A 17,322-nucleotide genomic window follows, 5' to 3' on the forward strand; every position below is an offset into this window, starting at 1 on the left:
TGAGTGCAGTCTAAATCTCAGGATTATGATTTTCAGACAGTAGAGTCAGCCAGTGCAACCACCATCTCATTAACAAAAATGTTGATTTACAGGCATAATATCTAGAATTGCTTTTTAAAGAAACAGCTTAGATAGACTTCATAATCTCAGCTCCGTATAAAATGTTTGCCTGTGGTGCAGGTTCACTCCAAGGGCTCATCAGTTGCAGAACCGTGCATCCTCTGGGAAAGATACAATGTATGCCATTCGACGGCATTTTTCTGCTGGTTTTCTGTGTAATTTTTGTGTAGTTACACAATCAACACAAAGAATGAAAATGCCTCCGTGCTACATCTGCATCAGAGGTTTTGCCGCGAATTCCTGGGTAAAGCTTTTCATTGTCATTTTGTCCCATGTGGTGGCTTAGGGTTTTTTTGTTTGAATTGTTTGATTCTGTGATTGTTAGATTGGGTTTTTTTACTTAATAGAATCATAGACTCATAGAATGGTTTGGGTTGGAAGGGACCTTGAAGAGTACAACAGCATAACTAAAATGGCAAAAAATTAAGAAGTAAATATCCAGACCAGTGGAAACAGATTGTTGTATTGGGATTTTTAAAATTTATTTATTAGTTTTGTGAACTTTGGGTGCTGCAAGCTGGGTTTCCGTTCACTTGAGCTGGCTGTGAAGTCCAGAGCAAGAGATCTGTCCCACAAATTTCAGCAGAATTCTTCCTGGCAGGTAGTGGCACTTTTGAGTGCTTGCCTGGATGGAGGCCTAGGTCTGCTTATTAGTCCTATTTCTGCCTGAGTTTTAAATGATTACCGGAAAAGACAATTCAGTCAATGAAAATTATAAATCAAGGGTTATGTGCTTATGTAAAATTCAGGCTTGACATGATTCTGTCTTGATTTTGGGAAAAAATGAGAGTAGGCAAATGAGAGGATTTTTCCCAAGATAGACCAAGAATCTTTTATGGGAGAAGCATATGGAAAACAGGGCTGTGAAATGGACCATACAAATACCTTAGAATTTTTTTAGATAACTGGCATTACTTAAACTATTACACAAAGTACAAACATATAACTCTATGCAGACTAGGTAATTTATAAGTAGTAGGGCGTAAGAAGTGGTCAAGAAGAGACTTCTGTCAGAGTTACAGAACGTTGTTGGGCTGACAGAGATAGATGCTAGCAATTTCTGGAAAGTCTGCATATCTTTTGCCTTCATTTTTGTAAAGCATTTTTAAGTATTGAGTAAGGTACCCCAGTGTATCTTGTAAAAGAGGTTACATTGTTCCATCCAAAGCTGTTCTTTCCCCATACTAAAATTCTACCTTGATATGCTGAAACAACAGCCAGAAAGAACCTTGCCTTCTGAGCTGTAGGTCAACAAATTCACAAATAGAAGGACAGGTCAAGAAGCGTTTGGGCAATACTCTCAGGCACATGGTGTGATTCTTGGGCCTGTCGTGTGGGTCCCTTTCAACTCAGGATTTTCTAAGATCCTAGGATTCTAGGTCAGCAGTCTTTCTTCGTGTGTGTGTGTGTGTGGCTGTTGCCCACGGTGGTTGTAGCTGAGGCCCACACATAAAGTGTCGTACTGACACTAAGATATCTGTGTCCTACCACCATTGCTGTCAGCTTCTCCAGAACTTTGTGATTTTAGATACCGAATTCTTCATCTTTGACAGCTAGATGCATGTAATGAGATATGCAAACTACAAACTGATCTGAATATGATGTGCTAAAGGTTTCAATGCTGAATACATTTCAAGCATTTTGTTAGATTTTTCTCTCTCATGTTATATAAATATGTTGTTTTACTATAAATACCTTATTTCAAGCTGTCCCTGAAAACAGAGTCCATTCTCTGTTTTGAAATCTCATATCTCATGTCACAAATTCAGCAGAGGAATAAAATACCAATTTGTGTCTGCTTAGAGAAGGAAGAGGGGAGAAAAAGGGCATCCTCTAAGAGCATAATACAAAGTGATGCCAGTTGTCACTGCCTTATACCAGCGACCTTGTACATTGGTGACCTGTGAGCTACTGTTTCCTTGCTCTCTCATTTGAAGTACAGTTTGCAATGTTTTCACTGTACTGTTATTGCAGTCTTTTTTCTTAAACCTGACCTGGGGGAAGAGAGGGAAGAGTTTGTGTGTTCAAAGAGAGCAACATCAAAGTATTCTCAGCAGCCAGTCAAAGCTTCAGCTGATAATAATTCTAATAACTCTGTTGTTGGTGATGTGGACTGTTTACATGGGTAACCACCTGCTTGTCTCAGGATACTCATAGCTATTTGCAGCCTTCTCTGAAGGGTTTTTTTGTTTGGTTGGTTTTGGTTTTTGTTTTAGTTTGGTTTAGTTTTAGGAGATGTGTTTGTGTTTTCTGATAGATGTTATTCAACAATACAGAGCCAGCAGTGTTGGGTGCAATGTTATTGTAATAGCTATGACAGAGATTGTTTGAAATTACAATGTTAAGGTAGATAGGAGCCTCCAAAATGTTGGACAAGAGCACTGAATAAAATTAAAAGGTAGAAAGTGAACCTCTATGTTCTATGTGGTTACCTAGAGGATCTTAAAAGTCTGTCCACGATATATGTGCCTATGCTGGTGCAGAGCAGTTATTAGATTTTAAATTAATTTTATTGTTTTTTTCAGCATTATGTTCCTTTTTTAAGTCACTAAAGTTGCTCCTAGTTTCTGACTGTGAGATCAAAATAACTAAGAGAGAAAAAAGGGGATAATATTCATTGTGAATGATTTTAAGTCAAACTCTCACAATTTAAAGGAATGTCTAAATTGTCAGTTAAAAATATACAGATGTCATCCATTGATAATTAAAGCAAACGTATTGCAAGAATTAATGTTTAAATTGCAGTGTATACTGACTCCACATGTATGTGTAGTAGTGTATATGAATATACGTTAACAATAGACCTGTACATCCTCTCTAGTATTTTCTTGAGCCAATGAGTTTTCATGTCTCTGTCAAAACATGTCATGTGTTACAGTAAGCTAATGTTTTCCTTGGTTAATCACTAATCTGCCTCTGTATTGGAAAATGTTGCCATGGGCACAGCAATAGCAGAACTGAGAGATGAGCTTTTGCCTAGTTGGAGCTGAAAAATGGCTGTTTTTACTTTCAATACCCACTTACTCAATCACAAATGAGGATAAGAGCATAAAGTGTTCCACTGCCTCTTTACAATTTATTTACAGAAACATTTTCCTATGTATTTCTCAATATGCAGATAATATTTACTATATGTTCATTACTTGGACAAAGCTCTTCTTTAGTTGGGCTTCAGATTTTTTCACCAGATTCTTTTACAAAGTGCAGTATCCTACATATGGTCAGGAGAAATCACATCCCTTTCTTCATTCCAACATGAAAAACACCCATTTTGGATATTACTGAGGCCCATTATTTAACATTTAATTACTTCTCTAAAGTACTCCATGCTGCCACAATGCTGCATAATAAGTTACTTACTTGTTCAGATTTAAATCCCAGACTGACTCTTATCCTTTATTTATGGCTTTTTTTTCTGAAAGAAAGAAGATTAAACTATGTAAATGGAACATCATGGTTATTTATTTTGTTAGCATGTGCAGTGATGAGTCTTTGACCTACATTTCTTGTGTGTAGTGTGCTCTTGCCCTATATCTGGATAATGAATGACAGAAATATTGATGTGGGTTGACCTCTTTTTTACATAGTTTTTGGTCTTTTTTTTATACATAAGAAAAATACTGAGATACAAATATTAGTTGAATCCTAATAAAATCCCAAAGAAGAAAAACACTTTTTTCAAAAGAAAAAGGGAAAATATTTAGGCACAATGCCTGATACATAAAGATGTTTGGAAAGAAGATAAAGGGCAAATCTGGAATCTGGTGTCTGTTAAGTCTTCTGGAGTTTTTATGTGATGTAGATGCTTATGGACTAGATTATGCAACTAGAAGTTGCATGCTACAGTCTCTATTTCAAAATGGGTTTTTTTATCAAATTTGGGCAGAGTAAGCAAATCATCCTTAGAAAGTAACTTTCTCTGGATGCTCCAGAAAGTCAAGCTAAGATACTTATCTTCAGCCTTCCAGTGTTCTGAAGACTGTGACCTCCAAGGAACATATGCAAAAACATAGGCACTGTGCTCCTTCATGATGGCCTTTCTTTCATTAAAAAGGTGGTGTATTGGTATGTTGAGGGAAGTGTACATATGTGACCTGTATTAATACCAATGCTCTTTATGGCTCAATAGGTGAATACAAGCCTGCAGGAGTCAGTGGCATAGTTAGCCTCACTGATATTACTGTTAGAACTGCATATTTCTCGTCCTTCAAAATTACTGCCAAGGTAAACAGATTTTTGACAAAACTTATTGAAACTAAGGAACATGACCTCTGATTGTTTTAAATTAGTTTGTAACACAGTAGGTCTAGGCATTATAAGCACAACACGGAAGAAAAGAATTGTTGAAGATATTTAGTATTTAAACCTATATGATAGTTTAATTCCATTATGTCTTTGAAGTCTGATATCAATAGAGACATATAATTAGAAAAAAAATGAAAGAGAGAACCTTTCTAGAAGAGGAACTAGCAATGTCTCTTTCCCCTTCAGCAATCTGTTTTCAAATGGCTGTCCAACCAAACTCTGAAATTTTCATATTTCTAGGAACACCTACTGTGTATAACTTACTTTAAGTTGGCACATAAATCAACAATATGGAAAAATGTTCACACCTCTGGGAAACTGAGCTAAAAGGTCACTTTTTCAACAAATTCATCAACTGGGAAAAACAAACTTAGCTTTCCTTTGAATTTTAATAGCTTTCCTTTTTCTGTATGAAGTCCAGAGGACATTATTCTGTAGTGTAAAGGCACCGTCTGAACAATCCAGTGAGTACTTCACACAGATTGGCATGCATTTGTTTGTCTGCTTAAGTTTAGGTTTGTTTGAATTTGCATGTCATGGATTTGATGGGTGTGTTCGGCTGCTCATCTTATTTTTATTGTGGGTACAATATTTGAAGGCTTTCAGGGGGCTTTTTTTTCCTACAAGAAGGCAGTGACTTGAAGGCCTTAAGTTAAAGACTAAAAACATTAGGAAAAGCAGTGGGAAATATGTACTTGGATGGTGATGTGGGACCTCGTGTGAGAGGCAGCTAATAGGAATTTTAGCATAACTGGTAACTTAATGTAGGTTATCACCCAGGTGCGGAAAATTTTTGTCCCTTTGTTCACAGGAAAATGTTCACCTCAGCTTTTTTTCTTTCAATTCTAAGTATAATGTTTGCAAAACTCCTCCAACAGGAAATTATATAGCCATACATAAGTCACAAAGGCTTTTTTCTGTGCTGCCGCATGGAGGGGTCAACAGGTGATCAGACTTTGCTTTCAGCTTTTCTTTTCTTCTTTGTTTCTCGCACAGCCTTTTCAAGGCATTGAGATGCTAGTACATGAATTTTTAGGACATCCTGAAAAACCTGCTGTTTTCAATAACCTCTGTGGATGGATGACTGCCATTAGTGTTCTCTGGCCTCACTTTATCTCTTGATCATACTCTTTCTGAGGCATGGGGGCTGGTCTTTTAGTTTTGTCTGTTGTCAGAAGCTAGGTCCTAACTTCTAGAGGGCTTTACCAGGATCAGGATTTCAGATGGGTGAAGCTTTAAGTCACAAACTGAGCCAATTCAGCTGATTCTTGTGTACCAGATGCTTTGAGAAGCCAGGTGAATGATGCCCAGCTTTAGTGTTCATTTGTTCCTGCTGCAGTCAGCAGACCTTATGCTGGTAGATAACTGAGATCATTCTTCTTCCCCTTTATTTTTCATAGTGCTACTCTTTGAAGAACTAATTGGAAATGGAAAAATCCTTATTCTCTGGTAATTTTCATGATGAAACTTGGCAGGCTTGGAATTTCAAGACAAAGGGGCATGGAATAAGGACATACCTTAATTCTGTGTTGCCTGTAATTACTTGAAGCCTAAGAGAAACCTCGGTGGAGGTAACTCTTCATAACATTTTTGAAAGAAAAAATACACATTCCTGTTTTTATTCAGAGTTTAAATAGCACTCATGAATAAAGCCAGCAGGCAGGTGAAATTATTTTCTTTCAAATAATAATTCCAAGTACTGTTTCCAATTCTGCTTCACCCAGTTAAATTACTTTTGCCCGAGATACTGATAGTACTATAATGGAAACAGGTTTATAATAGAAACAGTTGAACACATTTTATTTTAAATACAGCTCACAGTATGGTACCTCATGTTCCTCTCTGGAGTGACCAACTTCCTATGTACCAGGATATGTGATTTTCTGAGGGATGAGTAAATAATGTGTTCAGAGTTCTCATGGCAGGGGGTTTAAAGATGCATTTCACACAAGTATGACCACACATACAGATGTACACACACACACACACTTTGTTTTCTCCTTCCTTACAAAGTAATTGTAAAAGTATTTCATGATTACAATTTTAAAAGCAGTTATTTTCAGGATGTTTTGAATCATATCTGGATAAAAACCTGATTTTTCAGACATGGTCTTTTATTAAAATTTAATAAGAATTGGAAGAATTAAATGCTTAAATTATGTCCTAAACCATGTAAATCTAACTATCATGAGCTGATTGAATTTTTGTACAAATATGCTACTACCTTGCTTTGGAAAATAATTATGAAAAAACAAATTCTGAAGTGATATAGAAACTCAGCAGACAGAAATCCATCAGAAGCTAAGTGGTAAAAAAGGTAGACTTCAAGGGTAGTTTATAATGCTAAAGAAATATTCAGTGTTTCCTAGGTTTACACACTAAACTAAAGGTAGGCTTTTAAATGTGAACTCAAGCATTTGAATTAAAATAGTTTGATTGAACTATGGTGTCCTAAACATGGTCAATTAGCTTCTCTACATCTCTGGTAAATTAAGCCATATTTTTTATATATATTCCTAAAATGGACTAGGGAACAGGGTCTTTGGCACTTGACATCTGTTGCCTCTGACCTATTTCTGTGTGCTCCGAGTTATATTTTTCGTGCATGGAGAAAAACAGGTGAATACAGAGTACAGCACTTAAAAAAAGCCTGATACAACCAGTGAAATGGAGCCTCTACAGACTTCTGAGTGTACACTTTTGTGGAATTGATTACTTAGTCACTGTGATTTTCTAGTGATTCAGTTAAATGGTTCCAGTTCCTACTCTGAACTTTTAAATGGTATGCACTGATGCTACAAATTCTTGTTCCGTGTGGGAAGGTATTAAGTTGCTGCTACAGATCCCTTTTATATCTGTATACCTTCCCCCTCACTCATTTAACCTACTTATTATACCTCCTCTTCTTCAGGAATATGGCAGCCAACCATTCAGTCTGTGGATAACCAAGGTAGATGATGAAATTTCTTTTTTATCACCTAGGGCGAGGAGGTGCTTTAAATACTACTCTAGCTGGTGAATATCAGGTATTTGTCTGGTGGACAAATACAGTTTTATTCAGTAGTGAACCCAAGGGAGATCATGTAGTCATTCATGGAGTAAGCTGATGGCTGTCATATTCTTGAGGAAGTGGTATAAAAATTAGGCTAACAACCGACACATTGACAACTGAAAGGTAACTGTAGGGAGTCTGCCACTGACAGGCTGTCCACATCTAAGATTAGAAGAAAAGTTTCCTATAATTACCTAGAGCATGATGAACTTATCCATCAAGAATTGGCATAGGAGACAGGTAACAGACAAGCAACTCCCTGGCACATGACTTGCTCTGTATCATAACTATGAGGTAAGAAGTTCATTTTGAATTAATGCTTTTCTGTGCTATTTATAAGTATGTTTTGATGATTACTGCCTGACTCATTCTTGCAGTAACATGTTTCTGTGGGTTCTAGATTACCTATTCTTAATGGATTGCTCATGTCCTTTAACAAAGCCTGGACTCTTCTTTTACCTACAAAAAATAATAGCATTTGTCTAGATCTCTAGGCTGGCAGATTAATTTTTGGCTGGCTGTATCATCTTGCTGAGGAGGAGGAAAATCTGAAATATATAATAAGGTCATTTCTGTAATTTAGCAAGGATACTAGAAGCAATTGTATCAGAATCTAAATGCTTTTGGGAGATTTTGAAGTAAAGCAGCCATCCACCACCTGTTTTCCAGTGCTAGATGATAACAAGGCATGGGTTTCTGTATGGTAGTGGAACAGAATGTACAAGTACTTGGAAAGTTGCTCATTCTGATAAGTACCCATACTAACTAAGTGAAGGGGCCATTAAAAAACCTCGAATAGCAACAGAATGTGATAGCAATGAAAAATAAACCACTGCGCTTAAAACCACCCATTCTGTTGGTCAGGTATTCATATATGCATTTTTCCTGTAGTCTCATTTAGGTGTTGTAAAACTTCAGGATTGTAGAATTTGCTGTGATGTAGCACATTACTTGGTCTTAGCTAAACGTGCCCCTATTAAGTTGAATTATGCTAATTCTGTCCCATTTAAACTGCAGACAGTGTTATGGCTGCACTACTAAATTGCTTTCCTAGGAGACATCCCATTAGATAAATGATGCACCCAAAGTAGGATATAATAATGACATTTTTACTTAAGCTTAATACATTTACATCTGTAATCGGGATAGAATAATGTCCACTGTAGATGACAAAAGACTTTTTAGGTTGCCAGTGAGCATGGAACTTAGCATGTGATTTGTCCAGCTAATTTTTAAATAGCCTAGGCTATTTCTTCCATTTACATTGGAAGGTGATTCCACAGCCTGACACTATTTTTCTAATATTTAGCTGAAAGGTTACTTACTTCTGTTTTCATTTGTATCTTCCCAATTATTCTTCCCATAGACTGTTTATGTGCCAAAACAGTCATTTGGGTACCAATCCATTCAAATAAACTCCTTTAATTTTCTGGATAGTCTTATCCTTTAGTTTTCTTGTCTTCTAGTCTTACAAACAAGAATGGCTGAGTGAATTTGAGTGAAAATTTGCCCTTTTGATCATATGAATTTTAGTTGCTTGTTCCAGGTATATGTTCCTCTGTTCTATGACAGCTCCTTATGCTGGCTTGATCCAGGAAGAGCACAGTCCTCATACTCTCATTTCAGGTATGGCAGCACTTACTGGGAGAAAGGAAAAAAAAAGCAGAAGGTCTCTTACCATGGTAAGACTGCCCTCCAGCATGATGTATTAAGTTAGTGTTCAGTGACATTAAAGTAGATCAGAGTCCAAGTAACCTGGATGCGAAAACACTCCATTTCCCAGCAGGCCAATCTTGGTTATAATTCAGTAACAGCTTAGAAAGTGTGCCTGTGTTTGAGTTCAGGCTATGCAGTCGTGGGAAACTACACAAAGCCGATATGTGGGCTTAGAGACCAGAGAGCTGCAGGACAGAATTCCGCAAATTGGCAAATAAGAGTGTTTGCGAATCTGCTTCATTTGTCAAAAGAGATGGCAGTGTGGAGCACTAGAGTGGATATCAGGCTACGTAAAGGACTCTGAATAAAGGACTCACTGTCTATGAGGAAAAGTAAAAGTTTTCAAGCCTCTTATACCTTAGTCACTAAGAAAGAAGCATATCTATCAGCTGCAGAACCAACATGTGCTTTCCATTCATGCCACCTGAACAAGATTCAACAACTATTCCCAGGGATTGTAGAACTGGGAACACAACAGAAGCTGTTGTATGCATCCATGTCAATTGTAAGCTCGATCCACAAATCCTTTCAAGAGTAGCAAGAACATAGGGATGCTTAGTTGATTTCTGGAATGTGACAGTAGAGATCTCCCCTAGTAAACTCAAAGTGACAAGTTTAGTAAGCAAGAATTCTCAAGAAGATAAAGAAATAAGAAAGATTGATTGCATCTATCTTCCCTCCCTACTGAATTTTAATCCTTAATTGCCGTGTGGGAAGTTGACTATTGAAAGGGTAGTTGTTGACTATGAGAGGTGATTCAGTGGAGTCAAAACTGTGACTCTAGTGACTGATGGCTGACAGCATGTGCTACATTGAGTGTGAGCAGAACAGTGGTTCAAGGCCTCTCCTCATCTACTCTCCCAAATCATACATTTTTTATATTTTATATTTTTCTTAGCTGGTATTTTCATAAACTGAAACCTGTTCTCTTTAATATTTGTAATGAGTTTATGGTCAGAACTAGCAGGACTCCACAGAATTCAGTCTTCTGAGAGGTTGAACATTTGCTGGGCTCCACTCTCTCTACAAAACCCAGCAGCTTCTATAATATCCCATCTGTAGAGGGAGAGTCATAATAGTTGAGGTGAGGACTCTGTGCCTTAGAGACAGATGGAGCTGTTACACAGCCTTGTGAATTTTCTTTCCACATGAGTGTGTCACGTTGTGCTGTTTGCCTTATCTAGACTACAAGTCTTTGCAGTGTGGAAGTATCTTGCTTGCTTACAAGGTAGTCAGCACATGTGGTAACATGCCATTGCATAAGTAACAAGAAAGTGCCATAGAGAGTCCTCTCTTTCTCATGTGTTCTGTGTGGTTGGCAGAAACTGAACTGTGGAATGATGGCGTGGGAAGAGAGGTTGTGCACCCATCTCCCTGGCAAGCTTATGGAATAGACATTGAGCTGTTAGATACAATATATGGGTGAAAATTTCAAGGAGTAGGTTACTTGGCACTGCGGTACAGCATTCTTTTTTGGATTCCATTAACTCCAGAAACAGCCTGGGAAAGCTCAACTGAAAAAGAAGGGGTAAGAATATAGACAGTATGTTTGATATCTGAAGAGTGAAAATCACACTGACAAAGTAATATTAGAAAAAAATAATAAAAAAAAGACAACTGCAGTACATATATCAAGGGTAGATGCAGAGACAGCATGTGGCAGATTTTAATGTGGCAGATTGGATGCCATACCTACATCAGGAAATACAAACACGCATGTGCCTTTTTGTTTCTGGGCATTTAAAAAATTTGACAAATCATGGCCGGGAATTTGCAAGAGCTTTTGTTGTTTTCTTGTCTTGTTCTTGTCAGAACACCACAGTTCAAGTACATCATTATGCCATCAAGCTCAGGACCTACATTCTTCCATGTGCAGTTTCAAACGTCCTCTGCCACTCATGTTATGATCATTCTCTGACTTGGCTCACACCACCACTTAATGCATTTGCAGATTGGTAGAGAAAAATTGCAACTAGCTCAGTTTTGGATTTTGAACTTCATTTTACAATCCTTCAAAGCCCCAGAAACTAGCTAACCTGTGAAAAGATACCTTACCACTTTTGTGGCAAAGACTAGGGAGAAGAGTGTTGCAGTGCAGGCTTGAAGCAGACATAAGAAGCGTGTGTGAGCCTGCATTACTCTATCTCAGCACCTTACATCCACGCAGACTGATCGAAGTGTTGGCAAAGGAGAATTTGCGTGGGTAGAAGGGCTGCCTAAGGCAGCATCTGTATCTTCAATATGTTCCCACAGTAATACCCGGCTTTCGGCATGAATGCACTCCCACCTATGGCTAAGACTTAAAAAGCATCTAAATTGGGCCCTGTATATTATATGTGCATGTGTTTAGATATGCATTAATTCCTTTCTGGTTATCATTTCTGTAATTTGTACTATAGGTAAGTATCTGGACATATTTCCTACATTCGCAGTAAAAATGAATGACCTCAGTAACCAGCAGTACAACCTGTCATTGTCTTTAAAAAAAAAAACCAATTCTGCCCAATAATCACTTTTAAGTTGATTTCAGGTTAGTCATACTATTGCACATGGTAAGGAAAGTCATATTATAAATAATTTAATATTGCAGAATATTATAAATATTGCAGAAATGTAGCCACAAAATGGCTTTTTTTCTCACTGAAGGTGAACTCCGTTCTTTTTGCAGACGGTTAGGACTAGGGAGCAGGGAATTCTTCAGAAACTGCCTCATGTACAACTTGAGACATGGAGCCAGCTGTAAGATGCAACAGATGCAACAGTCTTGGCGTTATCCAGTGGAAGACGTGTCCATTTGTAGATATACATGGATGAGAGAGATGGATCTCAAACAGAGAAAGAGGGAAATTGGCTTAGGAGCATTAAACCTCTTCCCCAGTCCCTTAGTGAGAATGTGACATTTGTTCTGTTTTGTTGTAATTCCCCCATTTTCATGCATTTTTGCCAATTTGCTTCTGTTGAATACAGCTGCAGAAGGCCCATTATAGGTTGTTAAGTGTCATTTCTAAAATCAAATTAATGGAGATATAAAGACTGATAAAATAGTCTCCCTAACACCTCTCAGTATCTGCCTGTCTAAACCAGATGTTAGTATGAGATGGTTCAGTCTAGATGATCTAATGGTTCTGTCTGAACTGAAAGGCTCTGAACCTTGTATGTCAAATTACTAGACTGAAGAAAGTGAATTGCAGCTGTTTTAATACATTAAAATACAAGAAAATTAAGTAAAAAGGTTATTAGGCACTCTGTTTTTCTCAAGCTAGAGAGCAAAATTTGGACACTCTCCTGTAATAGAGATGGACATTTGGCCACAGCACTCTGCAATATTGGCCATAGCTGGACAGTAATAGTTGCTGCAAAAGAAGGTGCTCACCTCATTTATCTGTCAGGAATAATCTGAGTTCAGATAAGGAGAGGAAAAAAGAGGAACTCTTATGACAAGCTATATTTGATGCAACATTCCTGTTAAAAGCATAAAGATAAAACACAGTCCTGAGGCCTATTCTCTAGAGTTTTCCCTCAATGTGGTTGCTCATAATGTATACATATATAGCATCTGGCTCATCAGATATAAGATGGACAAAACTTTGTTGGAATAAATTAATACCATTAATTATACTCAATGGAGCTAAGCTTATTTACTCCAAAAGGGAGTTTTGCCAGCTGTATCACAGCAGTTGCAGCAGAAAACGTTAGCAAATAGGGCAGTCCTCCTCTAAAATTTCCACTAAGATTGCACTGGTTTACCCAGTGAATATCTCTCTGTGCTGTGGGTACTTGCTTCCTAATAAGATTTTCATTTACTCTTTACTCCTGTTTCTGTGCTTTTGGCTAAGAAGACTGTACAATTCTGCTTGGTATATAACATGTGTAATTGCTAGTGAGCATCAGGTTTTGGAACTTCTGGCTCAGGAGCAAGTCCGCTCCACTCAGGAGAGATTTCAGAGCATGAAAGCAAGGGAGCCAACCAGAGCGAAGTGCCTCTACCAGTGCCCACTGATACATTTGTTAATATGACTTTTACAATTATAAATATACAGATTTCTGACTCCCCAAGACATTTAAAAAGTCATGTTCCCAAGTCCCATATTAGCTCCTATTTGAATGGAAGTATTTTGCTATTGCAGATGTTTCTGGTGACCACAATAAAATAAGCCTGGCTACCAAATACCTGAGATGTTAAATACTGTCATCACTAGGCAAAAATCCATGCGTGATACTGATTATAGAAAGTGTAACAGAACTTTTCATGGTGGTGGTTTGCATTTCCTGTTTTACCAAACTGCTGGGAACTACCAAAAATAACACAACATGATATGTCTGAAATAGCATAATTTATTTCACTGCTCTGACACATTTGAGGTTGTATAGAAAGAACCAATCCATGCATTCCTTTAATTTGTGAAGAATTCTTAACAGCTTTCTCACAGTAAAAATGGCTGTAAAATCCTTTTGAATTAGAGCGCTCTGGACATGTATGAAAACTACCTATTTTTTTTTTTTAAATTATAATTTTGTGAAACATGATAGCAATTTAAGTATGTTTAAAAAAAGCAAAGACAGAGGCCTAGCAAACCAGCAGATGAACATTGTAAAAGCCTACAGGATGGGTTCTGTATTGACAGAAACAAGCGTCTCTATTCCCATCATCATCTGTGAATAGCTATGTACCAAGTTGTGAATCCTGATCAGTCTCATCTTCCTCATTTCAAAAAGGGAAAAAACAGCAAAAACCTTTCCTTTCTGAGCTGTGTCTGTACTGTGATCCTCTCTGCCCAGACCCAGGTTCCTGCTGTTACTAGGAGGTTTGAGAAGGATACTTCTTTTTTACTAATACTTCTTAACACCCAAGAAAGAGCAAACAACTATTATCTTTTAACAGCAAATAATTATTTAGTCTACAACTAGAAACCAAACAGAATTCATAACCAATATCACTGTGATAGTTTTGTGTACCAGCACCTTGCAGAGTGCATTCTGCAACCAAATTAGCCAGTTGTCGCTCCCCAGGTTTCTTACCAAAGAGAGTGGGGAAAAACCTTTTAATTAGCTCTTCCCTGTGTGGGTCTTCCTTGATTAATCTTATCTGAACATCATGTTTTAGAAAGAAAAATCTATTTAGAAAGAGGCATGGATATATTCTAAAATTCATAACTGTCCTTTGCATCCTTTGCAGTGGGAGTTCAGTTCACAAGAGGCCAGTATGAACCCAGGTGATGTAGCACCAGCCAGAGTACAGAAGGCGTGGTGGGAGTCTTGATACTAATGAGGTTAATTTGTTATGTACCATGGGACAAAAGGAGAAAGAAAAATACTGACCTAGCTGAGACACTACTTATATGTATGTGTATTTGTGTGGCAGGGGACAGCAGTGGGAGGAAAGCTGAGGAGGAAGCAAGAATAAGTAAAACAAGATTGATTTATCGGCTCTGAATTGTTCATCTGCATTCCATTCTTCACTGTGCTGCAGAGGAGGAGAGCAGCTCTAGCACTGTGGTTGGGGAACAGAGCAAGAGAGGGGGAGGAAGGTGATATCTATCACAGGCATCAAAAGAGTTTAATTTTCCAGAGGCTCTGATTAAACAAATGTGGCTGCTTCCTGGCAGCCCTTGCAAACATTTGTTGGGACAGAATGAATCAGGAGGTAATTTGTCTGCTGCAATGATCAGGGTGGCTTGGTGGCACCATCTTGTTGGAGACTTTTTTCCGAATTTCCTGGGAGCAGCCATATTTCCCAAACTTCCTTCTGCGCCCAAGGTAATGCCACCAGCTTTCCTAAGGATGGAGATTTAGTATGGATGGATCTAGGTAGGGTAAATGACAGCCACAAATAATGATGTATGACCATGGTTAAGTCTATTATGGAACCCTGGTATTACAAGGGAAAAGGTCAAAAGGAGTGAATGACCCTTGGGGCTGATCTAAGGACTGCTTTTCTGCAGAAGTAAATGGTGCTGAAAGAGGTTAGGTTGGGACCCATGCCTGAATGGGGAAATGATTTCATTGGTGATGCTACCTCACATAAACAGGAGCAGAAGGCACCAGGAGAGAAATAAGAATAGACTTAAGAATAGTGCATGGTGTCTGGGCATGAGCAAGGTAGTAACTGGTTAACCAGCACAGACATATCAGTACTGTGTGTAGAAAAGGATGTCTCTGTTTCACCTGTTTGCCATATTAAGGTTTACCTGTACTTCTAATCATCTTTAAACTGTGGTTATCCCCTTTAGTGCTATTTTCAGTTCACCCTTGTGCAGCTACAGGGGCCTCAGTCACACCACAGCAGAGTACAGATTGCCTCACCGGCTGGGGGAAGCTCCAGCACAGATCAGGATGGAAGCTGCTCTTCTGTTTAGTATTTTTTGAACTTCCTAAGCACATGGAAAAGGAGTCATGTGAAATGATGACTGTGCCCTGCAAGGTGTATAAAACTGTCTGTATTTATTGCCATTCGTTCTCATGGTGTACAGTGCCTGGATGAGCCCCACAGCAGTGGTGCAGCTATAGGTGAGCAAGTAGATCAGCATCTAAGTTAGCTTAACTCACTCTGCCCTTTTCCTTTCATCTCTTCTTCAGTTACATATTCTACATAATTTTACCTCCTACTCTTTGTGTGTTGTGGGTATAAAAGATAAGTGTCAGAACAGCAAATAAGTGGTCTGTATGAGCTTGCAATGTCCCCACTGTCCAGGAGGGATGAAGGCACAGTTTAATTATGTAGGCCACTCATGGGAGTGATTATAATATCTAAATACCACTCTGTGAAGGGCACAGGTATTATAAAAAGCTTATTTCTGCAGTGAATTAGGAAGTATAAAAATACATTCCTCCAACTAAAAGGCAGTCTGACTGATTAACCTTTAGTCCAAACATCCAGGGCTCATAGGGAAAGAAAGATTAATTCAACTGATGTAAAACAGCTGCAAGAATGACTTAACATTCCCATAGCTGAAACTGTTGTCATTTTAACACCTTTCGATTCTGTATGACTTGAGCACTGTCAGCCCTGAAACGTAGAATCTTGTTCTTGCAATGTCCTTGACCTCCTTGTTTCTAGGCTTGCAGAGCTATGAGATGAGAGGACCTTAAAGCTCTGATATTCTGTTGTATGGGAAACCTGTTACAAGCCCCAGACTGAGTCTTTGCCTCTCTTGAGATGGCTTGATGTCCAATTTTGTTTGTGGGTTTCACTCCTTTCTAGTGGAAGTGAAAGAAAATGCTATTGTTTATCCCAGTAAAGATGCTGGGAATATTGCTTAATCAGTTGTCTTTATAAAATAGAACAGGAACTGCTTGCTGCAGTGCCTGTGGAATTGCAATGGATGGATAAAGTCATGCAGCTTTATGAGTAGGGAAAAACGGTATCATCAAAGCTGGTTCTTCATGGGTTTAGGAAGGACAGGCCCTGTCTGACCAACCTGATCTCCTTTTATGATCAGGTAACCCACCTGGTGGATGAGGGGAAGGCTGTGGATGTGGTCTATCCAGACTTCAGCAAAGCCTTTGACACCATCTCCCATAGCACACTCCTGGAAAAGCTGGCAGCCCACGGCTTGGACAGGGGCACTCTCTGCTGGGTTAAGAACTGGCTGGAGGGCTGAGCCCAGAGAGTGGTGGAGAACGGTGCTGCATCCAGTTGGCAGCCAGTCACCAGTGGTGTCCCCCAGGGATCAGTGTTGGGCCCAGTTCTGTTTAATATCTTTATTGATGATGTGGATGAGGGGATTGAGTGTACCATTAGCAAATTTGCAGATGACACCAAGCTGGGGGGAGTGTTGATCTGCTGGAAGGCAGGAGGGCTCTTCAGAGGTTCCTGGACAAGCTGGAGAGTTGGTCTGATTCCAGTGGGATGAGGTTCAACAAGGCCAAGTGCCGGGTCCTGCACTTTGGTCACAACAACCCCTGCAGCGCTACAGGCTGGGGACAGAATGGCTGGAGAGCAGCCAGGCAGAAAGGGACCTGGGAGTCTGGACTGACAGAAAGCTGAACATGAGCCAACAGTGTGCCCAGGTGGCCAAGAAGGCCAATGGCATCCTGGCCTGGATCAGGAACAGTGTGGCCAGCAGGAGCAGGGAAGTGATTCTTCCCCTGTACTCAGCACTGGTGAGGCCACACCTGGAGTACTGTGT

At 38.9% G+C, this 17,322-nt stretch overlaps 1 protein-coding gene across 4 annotated transcripts in view; it reads left to right on the forward strand.

Annotated features, from left to right (window-relative positions):
* The window catches only part of ELMO1 (engulfment and cell motility 1), a 315,735-nt gene that overhangs the window by 251,082 nt on the left and 47,331 nt on the right, over positions 1–17,322 (forward strand). The window lies entirely within an intron of this gene.

This window comes from Chiroxiphia lanceolata, chromosome 1 (genome assembly GCF_009829145.1).
Source record: "Chiroxiphia lanceolata isolate bChiLan1 chromosome 1, bChiLan1.pri, whole genome shotgun sequence".
Classification (NCBI taxonomy): domain Eukaryota; kingdom Metazoa; phylum Chordata; class Aves; order Passeriformes; family Pipridae; genus Chiroxiphia; species Chiroxiphia lanceolata.